Source organism: Protopterus annectens, chromosome 8.part0 (assembly GCF_019279795.1).
Source record: "Protopterus annectens isolate FY-2018-M chromosome 8.part0, PAN1.0, whole genome shotgun sequence".
Taxonomy (NCBI): domain Eukaryota; kingdom Metazoa; phylum Chordata; order Ceratodontiformes; family Protopteridae; genus Protopterus; species Protopterus annectens.
In genome coordinates this window covers 260,716,462-260,741,698 of record NC_056741.1, presented here as the reverse complement: position 1 = coordinate 260,741,698, position 25,237 = coordinate 260,716,462, and the positions used below count along the sequence as shown (strand labels likewise).

At 40.3% G+C, this 25,237-nt stretch overlaps 1 protein-coding gene across 4 annotated transcripts in view; it reads right to left on the bottom strand.

Annotated features, from left to right (window-relative positions):
* The window catches only part of GATAD2B (GATA zinc finger domain containing 2B), a 1,632,840-nt gene extending 1,608,251 nt beyond the window's left edge, over positions 1–24,589 (bottom strand). For 2 of the 4 annotated variants that reach the window (XM_044079738.1, XM_044079745.1), the window contains exon 1: positions 24,477–24,580. The gene's annotated coding sequence lies outside the window, so the exon portion shown is untranslated. Of the gene's footprint in view, positions 1–24,476 lie in introns of all 4 variants that reach the window. The other 2 variants (XM_044079739.1, XM_044079744.1) reach the window with 2 other exon arrangements.
* Positions 24,590–25,237: the final 648 nt, after the last annotated feature.

Here is a 25,237-nt window from a genome sequence, read left to right as displayed (position 1 = left end):
AAGACGCCTTAGACCAGAAAGCTGCAAACGTAGCAATGGACCTAGTGGAATGAGCTTTAACCTGACCTGGAGGAGACGTGCCTTTGTCCTTACAGACCTGCAGGATGCATGAAGAAATCCATCACGCTACAGTGACCTTGGAAATAGGTTTCCCAAAAAGGGTCTATAGAACGAAACAAACAATTGATCAGATTTACGAAAATTTTTTGTCCTGTGTAAATAGAATCATTCATCCTGTTGGTAAAATTGGGTAAGAACACAGGCAAACTTATATAGTCTGATTGATATTGACTGGTGACGCCACCTTAGGAAGAAAAGATGGGTTGGTCCGAAGGGAAACTATCTTTATGAAAAATCATATACAGAAATTTGATGGATAAGGCCTGTAATTCCAAAACCCTTCTAGCATAGCTAACAGCGGCCAGAAAAGCTGTTTTCCATGATAGAAATTTTAGATCTGCAGCTGAGCAGGCTCGAAAGGCGGGGCGACCAGAGCTCGGAGAACTAAAGTAAGGTCCCACGGGGGGACAGGATCTTTGACTGGGGGGGGGGCCTAACTAAAAAATGCCTTTAATAAAGGCTTTACACAATCTAGAAGATGCCAAGGATGCAGAATTCTCACCCACATGAAAATGAGAAATGGCAGCCAACTGAACTTTGACAGTAGAAGAACTAGCTCCATGCTGGAAAATATCAGCTAGGAAATCAAGAATAGCAGAAATAGGAGCCGTGAAAGGATCTAAACTCTTCTGAAGCCCAGAAAAAAAAAACATTTCCACTTGCTGCAATAAATCTTTCTGGTTGAAGACTTACGAGGAGCTACCAAAATAGACAACTGAGGAGGAAAGTCTGGGAGTCCTAGCAATCACTGGAACTGGAGCAGCCAAGTCGTGAGCTTCAGGCTGTCCAGACTCAGATGAGGCAACCCTGATGAGTGTGAAATCAGATCCTGAATGGGATCTAGGATCCAAGGTGGAGCCAGAAGGTGAGTCTGTTTGAGAAAGGTTCTAGAGACCCGAATATTTGCGGACCCCCTCGGCCTCTGGGCCGGCGTCCATTCTGTCCCCCTCTGCCTCTAGGGGAAGAAGAGCCCAGAGTGGCCCGGAAATACTGAGACTTCCAGAACCACATCTTCTTTTGCCCTCTCTGGTTCTGGGAAAAGTACCTTTGAGGGTTAGAGAAGAAAATCCCAACGACAGACAGTGTCTTCCCATCCTTCTCACTCTGGACTAGAGTCTCCTTGACGGTCTTACCGAAGAGTCACGCCGTCATAAGGGGCATTGGCAAATGACGCCTTAAAGGGTTTGGTAAATTAGCACAACCTGAGCCAGGCATTACCCTTCATGGACACACCGGACCCAGATGCCCTAGCCGCTCCTTCCATAGCATGGGAGAAGAGTCGCATGGACATATTTGATACTGTTTCAGAGTGGCCATTTTCACACACCTGCTTCCCTAGGCAGTCCATCATCAGTGACTCTCTGTCAGGAGGGTGGACCAAGGAACTTTCCTGAGATAGTTCCCTCTTCGTGGCTGCTGCTACCACCATGGCATCCACTGGGGAGCCCTTGTTCCAGGAAGGCCTGTCAATGGGGGGGGCTTAACACCTTATCGGGGCACTTGGGGATCGGCTCCACAGTAGCTGGTTCCTTCTACACCTGCGAGGTGATCAAATCCACTAAAGGATTCGTGGGAGGGGACACCCAGGAAGTAGACGGGCCCGTGCCAAAAGCCCCCAGAAACAAAGACTCAGAGGAGGGCTTGGGGGCAGACCAACCTCCCAGCTGGTGCAGGATCTCCATCGTTGGGAGGTGATCTTGGGGAGGCATCCCCATCATCTAAATCTCTGTCCTCGGTTACGGACTCAGGGGAGTCCAAGTGCATCCTCTTGCACATATGCTTGTGAGGCACATCTCCAGTGGGGCTCTCAGGGGAGCGTATGCAAGCCATCTGTTCTTCTGGGGGAACAGTCTTGGGCTCTTCGGGCACGGGCTGTCCCTCTGGTAAGACAATGGGGACCGTAGACAGAGCCGAGGGGGGCTGGGCAGAGTCCGAGGGGGCAGTCAGGGGTCTCAATCCGATGGAGAGGACCCTTTCTACCACATCGAAAGCCGAAGGAGAGCGGACCTCCTGGGAAGCTAATAAGAAGGCCGGTCTCCCCAGGTCTGAGGCGAGAATCAGAGCCGGACCCGAAGTGGACGGAGCTACAAGGGAGAAAACCTGGCCCGACAATGTCTGAGCCGATGGAAAAGTTTCCACTCCCAGGTCCGAGGCGAGAATCAGAGCCGGACCCGAAGTGGACGGAGCTACAAGGGAGAAAACCTGGCCCAACAATGTCCGAGCCGATGGAAAAGTTTCCACTCCCTCTGATCCGACACCCAGGCTCCAGCTAGGAGAGCGGCTCAGATCCGAACTGGTTGGATCCGAGATGCTCCTGGCAGATGTTGGCATTGACGAAACAAGGACAGTCGGCACCAACCCCCTGACCAAGGCCAACCTCGGATCCGAGAACTCCAAAGCCAAAGGTCGGATCGGGGAAGAAGAAATGGGTTGAAAAGAAGGAAGCAAGCAGGAAGATAAGCTTTTCAGCCATTCTACAGGAAAAAGAAAGAAGCCTTAAGAAAAGGACAGGCAAAAAACTTTTAATCTACAGACGCACACCCACACTAAAGAGAGACAACACTAAAGGGGGGAGGGGCACCACAGACAAACTATTCTACCTAACTATATAAAACAAACCTACACTCAGCGCCAAAGGGATGGGAGGGGAGAAAGGGTACCTACACTAACCTAAAATCGGCTACAAGAAAAGAAATTTTTCAAACTTACAGTAAGAATTCACCCACTGCTAGCTGGAGCTCTGAAGACACGATGTATTACAAATTGTGGCAAACGAGATCTGAGGATGGAAGGCAGTGGAGGTGTATTATGGGTAAGGGGAGGAGTCTGTAGCTCAGAGCTGATGCTAGTAATATTTGCCAGCTCGGATCCGATATGGATCCATATCCCACAGGTTGAAAACCAAATGACGTAAACTACTTCAGATTGGTAGTTCAACTAAAAGAGGAGGGCAAGGAAAAAGTGTTAAATAGGAAGGAAGACATCCTACAGGCATTTAGGATGTTATTATAGGGAATTACATACAGGAGATCTTAGGAGTAACACGAGAAGAGTACTGATTGATGAATTTTTAGACTCCATTAGAAAAGTAGAGGAAATGTTGACAAAACAGAAGGGAGATCAGAGAGGCCATGGCAAAACAGGCCACAAACTAATCTCTAGGCCAGAATATAATCTCTAAGGAACTGTCTTATATTTTCCATAGATTAATAGGTATGGACCAATGCGGCTTTGCAGTGCAACAAGAACCTTCGATGACGTTAATGGTTCTACATGATGCAAACAGTATGAATAGAGAGGTCGCCATAATTTCACCTGGTAGAGAAAAAGTAAGAGCTATTCAAAGGACATTAATGGCTAAATGGCAAACTAGACATTTCAGGCAATATGGCAAGATATTCTTCAAGTAAGGCAAGTGTGGATAGGACAGACAAACTTATTACAGACCATTTGAGGGAGAGCTGCGCCAGAATGGACTGAGATGGTAATACAAGCAAAGAAATTAGCAGTACTTCAATGTGCAAGTTTGAGGAGGATGGCGTCATTAAATTTTACCAATAACAGAATTAATGGATGATCACAAGAATGACACACTGACACAGAAATTGAGACTGTTGAGAATAGAGGTCAAGTACTGGCATCGAGTCATTGTAGGAGAAAAACCAAACAATGGCAGGAACTACTGCTAGAAATGTCTCTGCTGTAACAGAGACCTGGTTCAAGGCAACGGAAAGCAACCCTGCACTATCAGGCTACAACTCATTCCACACCTTTCGGCCCCAGAACTTGGACCGAAACTCCAAAGGCGATGGTGTTTCCATATTTATAAAGGATGTGCACTCCTCCAGACTGGTAGCCTAACATAACGCATCAGAAATACTTCAGGTGCAGCCAACATTGTGTAAGACAGTGATTCAGGTTGTAGCCTGCTATAGGTCCCCAACCATGTCCCAAGACTCCACGTACCTAAGCACCCTGGAGAATATTAGGGTGCAACCTCTTACTAGGCAACTTCAACTACCCCTCCATTAACTGGGTAAACTACTCATGTACCAATACACTTACCCAACATTTCCTGGAGTTCATTAATTCCAATGCCCTGGACCAGCTCATTCTTACCCCCACTAGAAGTAGCAACATCCTTGACCTGGTCACTACTAACATGGGCGACCGTTGCTCTACACCAATAGTCAGCTCCTTCCTGGTTAGTTTAGTTTGTGGTGGGATCTAATCACCTTGGAAATCCACATCCCTCCCACACCCCCAGCAAAGGTAACCACCATGGAAAACTTCTCCAAAGATAACTTTGGGATCCTAAAAACAGATGTGGCTAACTTCACGGCACCCATGCAAATGGACAATAGTTGCGTGACTGCCGAATCATACACCAATGTACTGTACGAACACATACACAAATGCATGGATCTCGCCATACCCAATAGAACCAAGACACTCCCCTCCAAAAAAAGGAAGCCAATCTGGTGGTCCCCTGCCATAAACAAACTCTAAAAATAGGAGGAAACTGATGCGGAATAAAAAGTGAAGTCCCAAGACTGGAAAAACTCCCCTTATCTGCCTCAACAAAAAGTTGAGATCCCTCATCAAATCCTCTAAAGCTAGGTATGAAAACAGAATTTCATCAGATAGCAAAGACAACCACAAGGCCTTCTACAGTTATGTAAAGAATCTCCACAGCAATATCCTGATTTGCTCTGAGCTACTGCACAATGGTACCTCCTATACAGAGCCAACAGATATTGCCAGTATACTGGCCGACAGATTCAGTGCCAACTTTACCCCCCCCCCCAAAGGACCATTAACAATCCCTGTAGATTGCCAGGCATCCAGTACTACTGCTGCACAGGTTAAAACAGCACTGTCCAAGTCCAAGAATAAAGCTTCTATGGGACCTGACAACATCCCTGTTTGTGTTCTACATGAACTACAGAGTGAACTGACACCTCACTTGTGTGCCCTGTTCAATCACAGCCTCACCTCAGGCTTTGTCCCTGCTAAATGGTACCACACTGCTACAGTCATCCCTCTCCACAAAGCAGGAGCAACTACAGACCCTGTGAACTATCGCCCCATTAGCCTGACGAGTCTGATATGCAAAGCTATGGAACCCATCATCATGGACCTAATAAACAAGGATATAGGGACTCTCCAAACACTGGATCCCACACAGTTTGGTTTTGTGAAGGGTAGTGCATGCCTTTTCAACTTGGTCGACTTCTTTGAGTCAGTCACCAGAGCTGTGGATGAAGGCAAAGTGGTTCATACAGCCTACCTTGATCTGGCTAAGGCTTTTGATACCATTACTCACTCCCCACTCAGGAATCATAGAAAAATCACTAAGCTTGGCATCAACCCCTATATCACTAGATGGGGTGCAAACTGGCTCAAAGGTAGAACCCACAGTGTGAAAGTAGTTGACTCCAAGTCAGACTGCTGATTAGTCACAAGTGGAGTCCCACAGGGTTCAGTCCTGGGTCCTCACCTGTTTAGTATCTATTTCTCTGTGAAGTCCAGGCCAACACGAAGGGACTCTGGCTGACAAAGTTTGCAGACGATTGCAAGTTGGGAGCTATTATTAACTCCCCAAGTGATGTTGACATCCTACAGAATGGCCTCACTGTGACCAACGACTGGCGTCAGAACCATGGCATTATGCTCAATTCCAAAAAATGTGTCATCCCCTTTGGGAAAAAAACGGTTTCCATGAATTACCACATTGATGGTTGTCCACTGAATACAGAAGGCATTATAAAAGAGATCTGGGAACACAGGTTGACAGCAACCTCTCTTTTTGATCACCACACTGCCACTGTGGTCAGAAAGTCCTTCTATGTGGCACATCTCATTACTAAGGGTTTTGCATCCAGGAAGAAAGAGGTCATCGTTTCCCTCTACTCTTCCCTCATTAAGCCAATCATCGAATACAATGCAACTTTTGGCATGTACCTCACTAGACACCTGCAACAACTGGAGAGTCTGCAAAAGTACCTCACAAAGAGGATCCTAGGCCTTAAACACTTGTCCTATATGGAGAGACTCAAAAAACTCCAAGTATTCTCAGTCCCATATCGCCTACTTAGAGGCGATCTCTGCTTGATTTACAAAGCCATGTCTGACCCAGCTCGGTTAGAAATGCTATATCTGCAGAAATCCCAATCCCTCCACACCACACACTCCAGAGACTTCAACCTCATTACCACAACTAACAGAACATGCTGGAGGGACAGGTTCATAACCCAGAGACTGCCCATGCTATGGAACAGACTTCCCATACATGTCAAGCAGAGCACCTCGCTGACCCTCTTCAAGAGAAATCTTGATGAGTGGATGGGAAACAGAAAATTCACTCCGGGGAGAACTCCAGTGGCTCTACTCGACAGAGGCACTGGGAACTAAGGTCGTGTGGCACTATGTCAGGGTAATCCTATGGCTAGGCTTGTAAAGGCCCCAGGGCCATTAGCGTAGCACACACCTATGAACCTATGATGCACCCAGTGTAGCCTGCCTGCAATATCAAGCTATAAGAAGAGAAGCAAAGTAGCTAAACTGACTTATAACAGAGCAAGAATGTCTGGGGATGATAAAATGAACTGTGGAAATGAGGCAAAACAAATTTAGTTGAGAGGAGAGTAATCTCAAAATTATGGAAGGTATTACAGAGGAAAGGAAGAGTACATTTAGGAGATTAGAAAGGCAAGGACGACACTTGGGAAGTCTATAAGACAGACTGTAAGGAAGGAAATGGTGAATAATGAAGAAAAAAGAAAATTGCATCTTATCCTGAAGTGTTTACAAAGAGATTTGTTACACACCTTCTAGGAATATAAAGGACATTTCCCTCAAGCAGATGACAGATACTAGAGGTGTAGCGAGAGAGAAAGAAGGGACTGGATAAATGTGTTTTAGAAGTGTGAAGAATTAGGATGGTATAAGTTAGATACACATAACATACAGGTAAAAGGCAATGAAAAAATGTTTTAACAGAGGAGAGCTATTTCCCTCAGAATCTGACAGACTCATGACATTAAAAGGTGCACAGGAGAGAGTTGATCTGGATTATACTCATGACGACAAAAAAGGCCATAACCAAAAGATGGAAAAGCATAGAGGGCCACATGACTAGGGTGCTGAAACAATTAGTAGATAAAGTATGACAGAAGAAAGAGGAGGGTAACACAAGGAATAAAGCAGAAGTTATCAGTTGCTGGCTAAACAGGCTGCAGGACTTGGATAAGGAATGAAGAAAAGTGACGAAGATAAGAAAATGGAATGAAAACAAGCAAGGCTATCAGAGAGCTGTGAAAACAAAAACATACAGTTTTATGTTTTGCATGAAAAAGGAAAGGGAGGCGGTAATAAATGGCCAACTTCAGTCAGAAGTTTAGTGCAAGAATAACTGGCAAGTGTTTTGTCACACTTTAGTAGTACTGTATGTACATCACGCCAATCAGTGAGGTAAATACCACAATGCATCTTGTCCTAGCACTGTCTTATTTATTTGAGCTAAGCTTTCATTAAAAGCTTTGTAAACTTTTCATTAAAACCATGGCCCAAATAAATTTGTTTGCCCTCTGTGATGTCATCTTAGGGATCTTGCATAAACTTTTAATGGATACATCTCTAAGCACGCATCCATTTAAGTCTGTGGATGCAGCTCACTTTTTTCCTGAGCTGACAACACTGCAGGGAAAATGCATTTCACAGAGATGACAGATGCTTGAAAAGGAGACTGAAAACATTCTCTGAACAGACAAAAATGTAAATCAGCCATTTATGCACCACATACGATGGTGCAAAGGTAAGTCACTGAGGTGTGACAAAACACTAAGAAAACCAGAGGCTGAGAGGTTGTAATAACTCAATAAGATGAGCACAAAGCTATCAAGGGAAGACAAAGGAGGGACTGAATGTAGGAGACAAAAGGGACAGGTTACAAACGTGTAAAAGGGACTGAATGGAAAGGGCTAATTCAAGCACACTAACAATTATGTATATTAAAAATACTTTGCACTGATAACACTGTAAATGGTTTGTAACTTTACACTTTTCATGGTAATCAAACAAAATAGTAATGTACTGCTGTCTTGTTTAGTGGGTATGGAAAATTTCCACCGAACAAAGCAGCATATGTTTAGAAGTGTGATAATCACATACTACACCTGTAATCCAAGACGCAGTGGAACTAAAATAAATGCCAGAGATAGGAGGGGGCATGGGGACATAATAAAAGGCAGGAATATACAAAATATCACTGCAAGAGTCCCAATATCATTGATAAATACAATGGTACATTCTCTGATCTATCCTGTTTGAACCCCTAAATCCTAATTGACCTCATATTTCTTTACAAAACCAGAGTTTCAGTGAATACTAGCCCTAGAGACCTACATCTATACCAATAAGCAAGACTCACTGAACAGACAGGTTCTTAACATATACCAAGTCTATGGAATAATTTACTACTACATGTGAAAGTACTACTTTGGCTTTATTTAAGGCTGGTCTTGAGGACTTGACTGACAGACAAAATTTACATCTATTTTATCATGTATAGCCCTACTCAAATCTAGGAGGCGACTACTACTAATGCTTGAAAAAATATGGCAAGATATTTTGAGTACATCTAGTTAAAGGTATATAATATTTATAGTATTTTTTTTGATTATTTATAGTATGGTCCCTATGATCACTTGCGTTACTGCTCCTATGTTCCTGTCTAGAGCCAGACATCCTGGAGTGAAGTCAAATGGACCTTACTAATAACAATACAGTGTAAGTGATGGAATTTCTACTGAACTGTTCAAAACCCTGTCAAATGATACTGGTACAGTGCAGCTTGGAATAAGCCAGCAAATTTAGGAGAGCAATTTATATCTCAATCCTAAAAATAGGCCAATGTCTAAAGATTATCGGATGATTAAACAACTTCACTTGTTTCACATACTCCTGCAAGCTAAGACTCCAAAGGTGTTACTTATTTACTACTTGTTAAATGGAGAGGTACATTGGTCAACAAACCTTTTTAAGGCAAGACCCAAGTCATTAAGACTCCTTCACTATACATTTATTTAGTCATAACAGTAAGCACAGAAATCACAAACTCAGAAAATAAGCAGCAGGTAACGGAAAACCAGTAGATTATTTAATACATTGGGTATAGTAAACAAAGACAGTAAACTTATTACAGAATATTACTGAGGTCTGAAAGGCAAAGTGATCAAGTAAGTACAGAGCAGATTATTCCTAGATAGCTAGCTGTCTACCCAGTTCTAAATGTAAACACCAAACTTTCTCTCCACAAACCAAGTGTTTTCATTAGACACTCTATATACACATACATATTTACATAGACATAGATCAGCCTTTTTAGTTATTTTTGAACAGAGGCACACATTTGTATGGTAATAAATGGCCAACTTCAGTCAGAAGTTTAGTGCAAGAATAACTGGCAAGTGTTTTGTCACACTTTAGTAGTACTGTATGTACATCACGCCAATCAGTGAGGTAAATACCACAATGCATCTTGTCCTAGCACTGTCTTATTTATTTGAGCTAAGCTTTCATTAAAAGCTTTGTAAACTTTTCATTAAAACCATGGCCCAAATAAATTTGTTTGCCCTCTGTGATGTCATCTTAGGGATCTTGCATAAACTTTTAATGGATACATCTCTAAGCACGCATCCATTTAAGTCTGTGGATGCAGCTCACTTTTTTCCTGAGCTGACAACACTGCAGGGAAAATGCATTTCACAGAGATGACAGATGCTTGAAAAGGAGACTGAAAACATTCTCTGAACAGACAAAAATGTAAATCAGCCATTTATGCACCACATACGATGGTGCAAAAGGTAAGTCACTGAGGTGTGACAAAACACTAAGAAAACCAGAGGCTGAGAGGTTGTAATAACTCAATAAGATGAGCACAAAGCTATCAAGGGAAGACAAAGGAGGGACTGAATGTAGGAGACAAAAGGGACATGTTACAAACGTGTAAAAGGGACTGAATGGAAAGGGCTAATTCAAGCACACTAACAATTATGTATATTAAAAATACTTTGCACTGATAACACTGTAAATGGTTTGTAACTTTACACTTTTCATGGTAATCAAACAAAATAGTAATGTACTGCTGTCTTGTTTAGTGGGTATGGAAAATTTCCACCGAACAAAGCAGCATATGTTTAGAAGTGTGATAATCACATACTACACCTGTAATCCAAGACGCAGTGGAACTAAAATAAATGCCAGAGATAGGAGGGGGCATGGGGACATAATAAAAGGCGGCAGGAATATACAAAATATCACTGCAAGAGTCCCAATATCATTGATAAATACAATGGTGCATTCTCTGATCTATCCTGTTTGAACCCCTAAATCCTAATTGACCTCATATTTCTTTACAAAACCAGAGTTTCAGTGAATACTAGCCCTAGAGACCTACATCTATACCAATAAGCAAGACTCACTGAACAGACAGGTTCTTAACATATACCAAGTCTATGGAATAATTTACTACTACATGTGAAAGTACTACTTTGGCTTTATTTAAGGCTGGTCTTGAGGACTTGACTGACAGACAAAATTTACATCTGTTTTATCATGTATAGCCCTACTCAAATCTAGGAGGCGACTACTACTAATGCTTGAAAAAATATGGCAAGATATTTTGAGTACATCTAGTTAAAGGTATATAATATTTATAGTATTTTTTTGGATTATTTATAGTATGGTCCCTATGATCACTTGCGTTACTGCTCCTATGTTCCTGTCTAGAGCCAGACATCCTGGAGTGAAGTCAAATGGACCTTACTAATAACAATACAGTGTAAGTGATGGAATTTCTACTGAACTGTTCAAAACCCTGTCAAATAATACTGGTACAGTGCAGCTTGGAATAAGCCAGCAAATTTAGGAGAGCAATTTATATTTCAATCCTAAAAATAGGCCAATGTCTAAAGATTATCGGATGATTAAACAACTTCACTTGTTTCACATACTCCTGCAAGCTAGACTCCAAAGGTGTTACTTATTTACTACTTGTTAAATGGAGAGGTACATTGGTCAACAAACCTTTTTAAGGCAAGACCCAAGTCATTAAGACTAAATAAATGTATAGTGAAGGAGTCATAACAGTAAGCACAGAAATCACATAAACTTAGAAAATAAGCAGCAGGTAACGGAAAACCAGTAGATTATTTAATACATTGGATATAGTAAACAAAGACAGTAAACTTATTACGGAATATTACTGAGGTCTGAAAGGCAAAGTGATCAAGTAAGTACAGAGCAGATTATTCCTAGATAGCTAGCTGTCTACCCAGTTCTAAATGTAAACACCAAACTTTCTCTCCACAAACCAAGTGTTTTCATTAGACACTCTATATACACATACATATTTACATAGACATAGATCAGCCTTTTTAGTTATTTTTGAACAGAGGCACACATTTGTATGGAACAGCTGTGGCAGACAGTGCAATACTGAAGTGAAAGACTCTCCTATCCAGGATTACCAAAGCAAATAAAAAATGGTGGATGAAAACAATTGTAAGAACATTCTTGCGTTTATCCTGCTAGCTTGTTTTCCTTAAATTTTCATGGACTTTCTTCCAAGTGGCTAAAGCTATTTTAGAAAAATCTTTCTGCCCCAACCAGTGTGAACGACTGTCTGCAGAGTGAGAATAAAGATGTTAATTTGGAGTTTGCAAACTTCTGGTGGGCAGTGGCCTTTGAAACTTGACACATTTAACAGAAATGTAGCTCTTGCTCTTACTGGTAACCAACCCATCTTCTATATTACTGTGCAGTGATGTTCAGTTCTATGGCCTCGGTATAAATCTCAATTTTTTTTTTTTTTAAAGCAAGTGTAAGGGAAGGCAGAAATTGAGCAACATATGTAAAGGTGGTGTAAATGATTGTTAAAACAAAACATACATACACTGCATTAAAAATGTTTCTATGATTCGTTCTCTCTTCTATTAAAATGTATGTGTACCCATGTCACTAATCTAAAATGGAACTTTTTTTAATTTTATTTAAAATAGTTTCAACTTAAGAGATAACAGTGAGTTGTAAAGCATACTCTCTTCTAGGAAGAAAAACACCAATTGCAATGGCTTTAGTGTTAAGGTGTGAAATTGTATAAACTACTTTTAACTGCATAAATTACTTATTCTGACTGGACTTCAATGAGCTCCTCTCAACTCATCAATTAGTTTTGGTGAAAGTAAAGAGGTTGAGGAGTAATCAGTGAAACTACTTCCATCAACAGCAGAGATGGTCTTTCTCTACTCTTCTGCAACCATGGAGTTGTCAAATTTAAGCTTGGAGGCACGGGAGGTGTCCCCTACAGGGGAAGGTACTTGCAAAAAAAAGTCTCAAAGCTTTTTATGAAAGTAGTAATTAGCTAATGTTTCAACAGTTCTTTCTGTTCACCAAAACTGTCGATGAATCAAAATGTATCCAGATTCAATACTGTGAAAGAAAAACTAGATTCTGATCCATCACTAGACCCAAGTATCTCTGTTCTGCTGCTAAACACAGCTTCCACCCAAAAGTTTCTTGTAAGTTGCACTGATCTAATAAGCCCCGTGATGTGCCAAGATTACTACCGTTTTGTGTGCATTTAGAGAAGTTGATTCTATAGAGCCAGTTCAACAGAAGTGTTAGATCTTTTTGCATGGAGGTATTAATTTCAGTAGCTGAATTGGTAAGTCTAATGATCACAGTGTTGTCAGTGTAAAGTACACAGTTTAGACATGGAAGATCCCAAGGTACGTTATTTTATGTAAAGTGAAAACAGCAAGGGTCCCAGGACAGACCCCACGTGGGACTCCTTTAAGCTACCAGCTGCAAGATAAAAGTTTTGTTATCTAAACAGTATCAGAACTAATTGCAGACTTCAGATGAAAAGCTGCAGTTCAGCAGTTTCTAAACAAGCATGGGATAGCAGAGTCTTTAATGCTCTTTTTAGGTCTACAAACATGGCTCCTATTAACTTACTTTTCTTTTTTACTGTTTAATATTTTGTTGGTTAGTAACAGATGTCAGTCAATATTCTACATTTGGGTACGAATCCATCTCGTCCGTCCATGAGGATATACCTATGAATGCCGTCATTATTTTTTCAGTATTTTTGCTAATGAATCTCCCTTACCAATTGGTCAAAAGTCATTTGCTGACTTTGTATTTAGAACATTACCATTCACATGGCTGAAAGTGAGAAAGAACTGGACACCTGTCGATGAAGGTGAAAGCAGTAACTGCAAAACCTGGCTTGCAGTTCAACATAAAAAAAAAAAAAAACACAATAGCATTATATTGGCGTGCCTTCGTTGAAGGTTGGGCGTCGAGCTGGCACCGTAAAAATATACCGCCAATCATTAGCGGACCGGAGTTCCGCTGTGGCGACCCCTAACCAGAAAAAGCCGAAAGAAGAAGAACTATCCTGGACTCAAAAGAACTCTGCAGATGGAGACTGCAGCCACAAAACTAAATGTCACATGCTTCTTAGAAGGAAAGATATGACAAACCTAAATAAAAATTCAAACAGAGACATCACACTATCAGCAAAGGTCCATATAGCCAAAGCTATGGTTTTCCCAGTAACAACATAGTGCTTGCAAGAGTTGGCTATGCTCCAGAAATATTATACCACTGAACGGTAGCTTTGGAGAAGACTTTTGAGAATTCCATGAACTGCAAGAAGATGAAATCAGTCAATACTTAACAAAATAAACTCAGATGTTACTGAAGGCCATATAGTAAGACAGAACTACTAGCTAACATTTTTAACACTATTTTGGATTTCTGTGAAACCTCAAAGACGAGTCAGTATCCTATGGCATAGGGTTGATATTCCAACTCATCACACCAATCATCTAACTCTGCCTTGAAACTACGTATAATTGATGCCTGTCAAATACCTAAAAAGTAATAAGACTCCCAACTACCTGCCCTCACAAGAAAAATTCTATTAAAACTACTTGAGACCATCAATAAAAAGACTAATTTGTAGTACTAAAACTATGACCGAAACAGATACTTCATCTTTAAGGCACCTGAATGCCAAGACAGACCTGGCTTTTAAAACAACTCCCCACTCAGGCATAGTAGAAAAGCTAAACAAGTCAACATGTCACCTGCTGGATTGCCAATTGGCTCACAGAAAAGATGCAAATAATCAAAACAGAGGAAGTTTCTGCCACAATGAGACTTGTCACCAGTGGGGTCCCCCAAGGTTCTATGTTGGAACCTCTCCTGTTTGGCATCTACTTTTCTTAAGGAAAAACTAATAAGAGAAGGCTCTGACTAAGTTTGCAGATGACTGCAAGCTAGAAGCATTCTTTGAATCCCCAAAGGACTTAGCCATCCTGCAGGAAGATTTGTCACAAATAAATAACTGATGCCAAAATCATATACTGAAACTAAAAGCTAAAAAATGCCATCCTGCAGGAAGATTTGTCGCAAATAAATAACTGATGCCAAAATCATATACTGAAACTAAAAGCTAAAAAATGCATTAATGTATCCTTTGGGAAGGCACCTGCCCCAGGTGAACTACCAAGTTGACAATATGCCCCTATCAGTTCACCCAACTGTTCGGGATTTGGGAACTTACGTCGACAACGACCTTACTTTTGACCAGCATGCATTTACTGTTGTAAGAAAGCCCTTCTATATTACACAGCTTACAAACAAAGGGACTGTGTCTATACCTAGGGATGTTATTGTCCTCCTTTACTCAGCCTGCATTAGCCCAATCATTGAATATAATGCCACCTTTGACATGTATCTGTCCAGACACAAGCAACAACTGGAACACCCACAGAGATAACTTACTAAAAGGATACAAGGCCTGAACAATATCCCTCAAAGCCTTACACATGGTATCCTACAGACTGCTAAGATGTGACCTGTACCTGGAATACAAGGCATCCTCCAACCCATTACTGATAGACTCATAGGTTAGATTTAATGCATATTAGCAAGTCAAATGGCATCATAAATACTTGGTCTAAGGATCAAAACCTCTTCTGCAACATCAAACAGTTTGGAGAGACAAGTATATCTCACAGAGGATATCTGTTGCTGTGAAACAGACTCCCCTTCCAGATAAAACAAAAGGTCATCCCTGTCCATATTCAAGTGCAGTTTAGATCTATGGATGGAAAACAGAAACTTTACTACAGGACTGCCTCACATACTACTAACGGACAGAGAAAATTCCTAAATTCTTTGTCTTGTGCATGGGTCCCTCAAATTATCTATGGTACAATCCCAGTTATTCTCATTAGGAATAATAAATAATATCGACCATGGGATGGGCAAGACCAATCTATAACCAAATGGGATAGGTTATTTCAAGCACAAAAAGGGAAAATGGCTAGGCTTAAAACGGCCCGCAAGGGCAGCTATCCTAGTACTTGCATATGAACCTATAAGATTAAATACTCACCAGCCCCTCATATGCTTAAAGAGAGCTTTCCTGACATCCAATAGCCAATCTACACTTCTAATAAAAAATCTTTACTCTTCTGATTTTCACACCTTTACTGTGGAGTAGGACATCTATTAAAAAAAAAAGTAAAGATTTTTCTTTTCTGAGTTTGCACACACCCAACTCCACCAAAAAGGCATATATATGTGTTAACAGCCCAAGATCCACCCCAGCTACACATTTGCTGATGACCCCACACATTTTATTATGGAATGCACTGCAACCATCTTTGCTACTATAGTTTAGCATTACTAACTTCCGGCTTCATGACTGCAGCTCCTAAAACACTAGGAAAAAATCTGGCTGGTAATACAACCTGTATAAAGCTCTGACAGTTTTCACCCTTTGGCCACCCACATCTTGCATCCCATGATACTATGATCAGAACTCCCCAATTCTCTGGTAGAATAATGTAGTTATGCATTTTACTTGTTTTCCTAATCCATACAATAATGAATATATTATTTCCTCTAGTGGGGTCTTTTACAATTTCTGCAAACTTGAGTTTGTGCTTCAAATATGATACAACAAATGTGTTGTTTTATATCATATTCTAGTTTATGGAGGAGGGTTAAATTCTGATCTCAAGCTATTATACTGCATTCCTCCTTGAAGCACAATTTTTCGTACATTTTACAAGTTAGCAAGACTCCCTGCTTTTAATGTAATGTTTTTTAAAACCCTGTAATACCAATTCTTGTGTTTCCCTGCTCTTTTTAATATTCAATGTATCACATACATTCACCGGTGTTATCAGATAATACAAATATCAGGACATGTGTTCGTATCACAACATTTATCAGCAAAGTCCGTGTGTTGTAACTTTGGAGCACTTTCTTTGCACACTCTCAATTTCATACCATCTTAAATAGTGGATTTCATTGTGTCACGGTGACTGATGAATAGCTTTATACAAACTGCACTGCTTTAAGAACCCTCTTTCCACCAGGCTCTTTATGCAAATCTGTCTAATACTGTCATCAGTTTAGAAAATAACAGCCCTGGCAGATGGACACCTATTTCAACAGGATCTAAGCTGCTCAATAAAGCTTGACCACAACTAGACACCAAAGAGTGCTAATGCCAAAAAGTTATACAAAAAAACAACAGCAGCAACAACATGTTCTGGTGCCACCTGTTAACAAGCTACTGGATTCACAGCCTTATGGAGAATCTGACTCAACAGCACAATTAAAATCAAGAAGGAAATATATCTGAGGTTAGTGTCTACACCAAGAAATTGTAACATGCAAATTAACCAAACAACTAAACTAGCTTGAAGCAGCCCTTGCAGTTTGAACCAATATGCAAGCTTCCCACCAGGTTTGACAGGCATGTTACTACTGGCACTGTAGTAGAAATACTTCTGGAATATTTACTGTTTCTTGTACTTTGGGTATTATCAGAACCAACAGGAAACTAATATGTATGTTTATACGTAGCCTAATTAAATGAACCAAAAAGGAACTCTGCAACAAACACAGACAAACAAGCAGTCAACACCAGTTACACCTTGTGTACAACAAGTCTAAATGCTTCCATAATATTTACGATCACAATCAAGAAAATAACGGCACATGTGTTTACATAGTCCTTTTAGCTTAACCAAATCATACTGTTCAACAGACATTACCAGGTAAAGCACAGTCACATCAAGAGCACAACAAAGTGAATGCAATGCTTATACCATGACAAAAATTATAATAATTTCACATATAATAAAAGCATGCCATATAAACTAGCAACATGTATGTCACAATCTCTTAGACGCACAAGAAAGGCTACTGATGGTGGACAGCACATGTAATACACCATGGTCTTGAAAATAAAGGAAATGCTGCACAATTCTACCTGAAGAAAAAAATATATATCATAGTGCAGTAAAAATTCTCAGCTTGCTCATCTGCTTCTTGTTCTTTAATACAGTCCTTGCTCCAGACACAGTCTTCACCAGGTTAAATGCTTCTCCAGATGCATCCCAGGCAAATCTACAGGATGCTCCATCTACCCTCTCCACCTGGTTTACAGCTGGGTCCTCACAAGCTGAAGTATTACCACCTTCACTCATACAAGAAAGTGCATAAACTTCAAATACTTTGGTATGTTTTACAGACACCTCAATACACCTTAATACAAACATCCACTATATCCAAGACAAAATCTTTTCCATGTCTAAGGGCTGCTACCATGTAGAAACCCTGCTAACCCTTGATAAAAGTGCCACCCTTCCTATTTTTGGAATACAGCCTTCTATTACTTCCTCAACAGGTGCTGACAAAGTAATTTTTCCAAACATTGTTGAGTTTGTTTTTCAGGCTGCAAAAAACACCACCACTGCCAGGCTATAGCAAAAACAAACAAACAGTCTGCCAATTTCTCACTGGAGTATTCACACCCTTGCTACCCTGAGTTTAAAAAAAATTAACCTTGGCTAGTAAATCTCCCTCAAATCCTATTTGTCAGCACAACTCCCAGGTAGGAGACTGTCTTTGCATTCTCACAGCACACACCCAAAGTATTAAATTGTTCTTTTACTTCAACTTAGAAAGCCGTCAGCACTCAAACAGCTTGGAACACCAACAAATTCACATTCCTTCCCCCATGTAAAAAGATAGGCAATTTCACACTGGTCTTATTAGCTGAAGGGCTGAAGCTACTAGATTTCTCGGATCTCTTCACCAACCCCTCTTCTATAACCATTTCTGTCAACTGGCATGGCTCAATCTACATGATCTTTTTATTTTACCTTCTCTTTCTGACAGCCCTCGCATTAAAATCCTATCTTTACTTTTCAAATGTAACATTTGCTTTATTAAGGTCTTCTGCTATATATTTACTTCCTTACGGATGTTCTTTTTCATTCCCTCCTCTCTTACCACATCTGAACCATATCATGCAAAGTTATCAAATCTCTCTGCATGCTCCAATTTATGAGCGCTTCTAAAGCCTTACAGTAATATGTAGAGCTTCAGTCACCTTACAGTATTCTGAATCTGTCACATTAGAAATTATCTAAGCAGTTCAGAAGGCCTCGAAGAACCACACTCCAAAGATGCCCTAAAAGATATAAATACAACTTTGAAAATAAAAGTTGTATTTATACCTTTTCGGGCATCTTTGGAGTATGGTTCTTTGAGGCCTTCTGAACTGCTTAGATTTTGTTCTGGTTTAAGTGTTGAAGACTTTTTCTGTTTTTTGGTGTTTTTACATTAGAAATTATCTGTATTGTCATCACCACAGCTGTGTACCATTTCTTTGATAGATTTTGAATAATGACACCTGGAATCAGCTTCTGTAAGTCATGTACAATCCTTTACAACTAACTGGCTTGCCAGATTACTTTGTATAAGAACCTAATAATCATTCCAGTTTCTGCAACTCGCTTGCAGATAGGCCACTGCTGAAATGTGCTCCTTGTGGGCAAGTCTACATGCATCCACAAAATAAACATAAACACGGACCTTAAAATGGCAAAGCTGTCAAGTGATTTGAACAATAGGAAAGTACATTTCTCAAAATCTGCCAGACACCACAAAAGGCAGAACTAGAAAGCTCTATGCAAAGATACAAAACCAAGAAGAGAGACAGAGTCCTTAAGTTAGTGAAACAGAACGTTAAGCATCAATCCACATTATTTTGCCCGCACATCAAACCTAGATCCTACCTCCCACTCAGTTTCAACTTTCTCCAAATTCTAAAGTAACCTAATTTGTTAAGACAAATATTTTACTTGCTTTTTAACATGAAATTAAGCTTATCCACTTGCCCGCAAACACACAGACACACCGAGTCATTTTCATTACCATTTTAAATAAATCTTCTACTGCAAAATTCACATTAGTGTGGCATGCCTACATCCTACATCATTAAAACTCTTCAAATACCTGGGACTTATGACTGGACCCTCACTTGTCTCACACTACACACTGAGAAAGCACTCTCAAATGTTAATACACTTCTAAAGACGTTCTACAAAATCTAGTACCTTCTGACCAGAGGCGCCAGTCCTCCACTCAGCAATGCCTTGCACTTGCCCACTGTAAAATATGCCTTGCCAGCTGTGACATTTAGATATCACACTTGCTACCAAACAACTTAAGTGGCAATAAGCAAAACTGACACTCCCCATGTCTCTTATAGACAAGAGGCCAACCGTTAACATTCCCTAACTAACACTGGATGGGTAATCATAAATTCATCCCACGGCTGGATCCCATGTCTTTACAGACCGAGAACAAGAGTAAACATGCCCTAACATAACTTTTTAACAACCTCCTAACAAACATACCCCGCCCCCCATTTAAGACACACATGTTATCACGGGATGCAATTGGGTTGGGATATGTGGCCAGGCTTATAAAGGCCTTGGTGGTCATTAGGTTAGTATATACCTATGAACTTATGAAGAAAGAAGCAAGACCAATCAGCGTCCCATTGCATGGAATTATTCCCTTAAATGGCTTTTTAACCTACACTAAAGCACACTGCACTTTAGTATCATGCATGTCTTAGAAATCATTCATACATTCACTGCAACCACCATGGAATTAACAGTCTTCACACACCCTCAGTAGCCCCCATATTCCTGTACCAGTGCCTTCTTAATCTTGTTAAATTTACTCATTTGTTAACAATGCAAGTAAACTGCTCATTAGACCATTTTCAGGCATAACCTGAGCCACACAGGCAAGTGTAAATCCAGTACAAATCTATGTGGGCAGCTTACAGTAGCCAAGTAAACAGAAAGGTTTTCTAGATGCAAAATAAATTGTTCCCAAAATTCAGAACACATTCCTAAACACCATCAGAAGCTCTCTGTCTATTATTTATTTACTTACTTTAGTCTGCAGAGCATGATCACTGGCTGATCCTGAAAGATACAGTTAAACTACAGTCTATGTGGTACAAAGCACAGCAATGTGTTACCATTATAATGCAGTAAGCACTTTAATTCTGTAATTATGACAGAGTTAAAGCAACATACACAAATGGACATTAAGTATATAGCTGCTAAATTAAAATGTACCAATAATACAACTAAAGGCATATTCTCTTTACAAAGTAGATTTAAAGGCACTTTGTATTACAGCAGTCTAATGCAGCTGCCCTCAATGGGGCCCCTTCAGTCATATTAGGTGGTACTGTCTATTTCATAACATATTGAGGTGTATTAGTTTTTGTTACACTGCAGACGAGCACCGGTAATGCAGTGTTAGTTTTGCTGCTACTAATGTCATTGTCCTTATTACATTATGTACAGTCATATACACTGCTGTAGTTTTATTATAAACAAGGTACTATCTGCACTAACAGTAGCATCTTCAGTTCACACTAGGTTTGTATTAGGAAATACTCTGAAGGCTGAAAATTAACCTGCCTGTCCATTCTAGTTCATTGGTAAGCAAGTTGCATTCAACCAATACATAACCAGAATACAAAAAAATAAAAAATCCAAACAGCAAGTCTGGACCATCACTGATCTTCACAAGTTCATCATTCAGTTTACATTGATGATATCTTCAACACTCAGCACCCCAGCATCTAGAAGAACCATTCCAAGTTATCACAAAACAGTGATATGCTACTTTACAAGCAACTTCATTTTAAATTTACTTTACCAAGACACATGAATTTTGGATACTTTGCAGATTAGTAGCTGAAGCCTTCAAGGTTTACCACTTAAAAAAACATATTCTCATTAAGAAAAAAGCAAAATGATAAATAGACATAAGTTTAAAGTCTATAAACCTGTGTTAAAACAATGCCATATTGGTGACAAGCTAAATCACTCTACCATTTATCTTATGCCATCACCCTACTATCATTATCTGTAGATACACACTGCCACTCCACCACCTTCCTGCATTATTAGGCTCTGGGTCAGTTACCACACCCCTAAGTATATTCCCATGTTCTTTGTAAAGCAAATACTTAAGGAGGACTGTAGCATGTACCCCTAGCTGGATTTTGCAACTGCAAACAAAAGTGAATAGTCTATTCTGCATTACATAAGCATACTAGCTAGCATAACTCTTTAGCAGCTCTGGTTGATTTTTTGTTTCTTTGTTTGTTTTACCTCTGCTCTAACTACGGTTCTTAACCATGGCCATTCTGTTGATTGCATTCCTATTTCAATATGCAAAACCAAAAACAAAGACATATTCAAAAAAATTAGGTAACAGAAAAGGGCAACTACTGTTAAAACAGTTAATATGCACTACCGCCTGCTGCCTCCTTAACCAACCTTTTTTTATTCAGAAGCAACATGGTGTGAAAATAAAACTGCCTGTAATGTTTATTTTACATTTTTTAAACTAGGTAAGTACAGTGGTCAGTACACCCTTTTCAAGTACTTCTTGTACACATGTAGGCAAAAGAACACAAAAACAAACAGTAGTAGAAAATAATTTTGGATTTTTCGAAAAGGCAAAAAAGGGGGGTGGCAAAAAAATAAATTCTGCGTTTATCAGTTTTTTTTCTTTCAAACACAAGTTATTCTTTTTCACTAAAATATCTAAGAAAACATTAACGGTTGTGATTAATAGAGCTCTAGCACTTAAAAAAATGTGTATGTGTACTAGTATAAGGGAGCAGAATTATCTCCTTAAAAGCCAGTGTCTCTAAACCAGTGACCAGCTCAGCAAGCCTGAATGCCTTCTTTAATGCCACCTCTAACATCTGTTCCATTTGCATTGTCAGTAGCTCCCTGCAAAAAGTATAGGTGCCATTTCTGTCATTACATTTGAGTTTAACAGTGCTTAAACACTGTCAAGTATGAGCTAAGACAGAGGTCAGTTGTCATATTTCTCTTTTGCTCTGCACTTTAACACTTTACAGATCAAACCCACTTCCCATATCCTAATCCACTGTCTACTTACTCTTTCAACCAACATGTTATGGACCCATCCCAGTCTTCTTATCCACTTGGTTCCTATTTGCAAAGTTCAATGCTTCCCAGGCAACAATAACCAGTCCCTCATTTTTTCAACCCCTCTCTCTTGTGACACCGCATACTTCTCTGCACAGATGTTTCAGACATCCTTCATCACTATTTTCCTATTCTCTTCTCTTAAAAAATTGTTCCTCCCCCAATTCGTTATGCCTCTCACTTCTACCATTACCTAGGACAACAATCCACCATTCTCCATGTCAACTGCCTCTTCTATTTGCACCTACCCTCACTTAAGTCAACTAAACAAGTCATTTTATTCATCCACTCCCTACTAAACTCCATTACCTCACGGTCTCCCTGTTCTAGTAAGGATACCTGCCCTGCTATCATCTACTCCACTTCCTGCTTTAGCATTCAACCCCCCCCCGACCTCAACTCACTTACAAATGCTAAGGTTAACCAATCACCACTTGTTAGCCCACAATCACTACACCTAATAAAACCTGAATTCCTTTGTGACTCAACCCCCTCCCAAAAGTTTCTCTGAGTAACATGCACTACCTACTCAACATACTTATCCTGCAGCACTAGAAGCTGAGAATCAACATGATGCCCATATGTGCTCCACATTCTGTATGACCATCTCTTCATCAGCTAGGTTGTCCAATTCCTTTTCCACAGCAAGTCTCTTTTCTAATCACCAACAAATGAAAAGACAATAACACGCACAAAGTTGCATACTTCAATTCAGAAAAATTCCTCGCAGACTACAAATATTAGTAATCTAACATAGTTGCAAGCATTACATCCACTCAAAAGAAAAAAATCAAATCAAAACATAAAACACATCAGCACTTATCTACAATAAATAGCAGCTATAGATAACCATAATATATTACAAGGGTCACAGCAGTTTCTAACTAATACAAACATACATACATTTTTCTTGCAGACATGCCACTTCACACTGTCATCCAAACAACTTCAAATTGAAACACTCAAATTGTACATCCCTAGCTGGCATCTAAAGCTCCGTGTCCAATGTGAAGAGACCTTAAATTCTGGCAGAATACAAAGGAGCAACAGTTTGAGCAGTGTAATAAGAAATAATGGGTCCAATGCAACAGACATATTTATTATATATGAATTATAAATCATGACGCCTACTTTTTATTCACATCAAGATGTTCTCACTTCCCTACCTGAACATCTCCAAGGATACTGCCAGTAACCATACCAATTTGCGTTTACCAAAAACCAACGCTCTCTTATGAAAAACAAGTGTTGATCCAACAGAATAAAAATGCAAACTCTCCACTGAGATTACAGCGCATTACATCTGCAGCATACCATGAAGACCTATTGTCTAGGGCAAAGAAGTCACGGAAGTCACGCTTGGAATGCAAACCTTGATTTTCAACACAACAACTCCAATATCATTGTATATTTCACAATCATACAAAACAATGTTTTGCAAATATGAATATACGGTTAATATCTAGATTATGCGCTCCAATGCAAAAACAAAAAGGTACAGTTTTTCATTTGAGGTACCCTGTGTCCCGTAAATGGATGCTGCTGTCAGTGCCCAGGGTTACTGCTGGCACTGAGCCCATACTGTGCTGAACTTCTTTAAAGAGGACAGCAGCTTGTTTCCCCCTCACCACTTCAACTGTCAAAGAAAGGGGGTAAACAGATGCACTGGGCAAAGGCCCCTCTCTGAAACACGTACTACGCTCCTAACAGACTGGGGTTCATCAATGCCACAGTTAACCACAGGCCTATTCCTCCTTCACGGCCTTCATCCCCTCCCCCACAATCTCCACTACTGCCCTTCCTCCCCTTTGGGGCTCCCCCACCCCCGGGACCGCCTTTCTCCACCTCCGTGGCCAACCCCAATAACCACCCTCTCCCTAATATTATCACAACATTGGTTCAGAAACTCACCTAGCGGCGGCGCTCTCCAGCTCCCCACCGGGGTCTCGGCTGCTCCCCGCTCTGCAGCCGCTCGAGTGTAGACACTGCGGCAGACAGCCGGCACTTACGCCGGCACACAAACAATGACGCTGATTGGACGCGTGCCAGTAAACACCCGCCCCTGTCCCGCCTACAACATATACATCCCTAAGCATTGGTCAACCCAAAATCGCGACCCGCCTTCAAGGAAAAAAAGAGTTAAATCTTCCAACATTAATTGGCAACTGTATTGCTCAATTACAACTTTTAAGTCATCCTGCTGCCGCTAATTTAGAATTGTCATGTGTAAATATTGACAGGGAATACAGCGAATAGAAGTCCTCCAGATAGGAAGTTCAACAGCATTGCCACTTAGTAACATCTTTGAAGTGTGGTTTAATGGCTGTTTAAACGTGTATTGGTTTAGATGATTTGTTTTTTTTCTTTAAGTACTTTTTTTATTCTTTGAGCTTCTTTTTGTTTTCTGTGTTGCATTAGGTTCGGACTATCATACATCATTTACCTTAACTTTTACATGTATTAATGTGTTTTTGTAGTGTGCTGAAAGCATTGTTAAAAGAGAGCACAGAGGGTGACATCTAAGGATGGGCAACCGTTTTCAAAATGGCATCTGATGATATCAGGAGGATATTGACAAGGAATTATTTATTTATTTATTTATTCATTTATTTATTTATTTATTTTTTACCGGAAAAAAACAGGCCCAGGTTGCAAACCATTTAATACATACT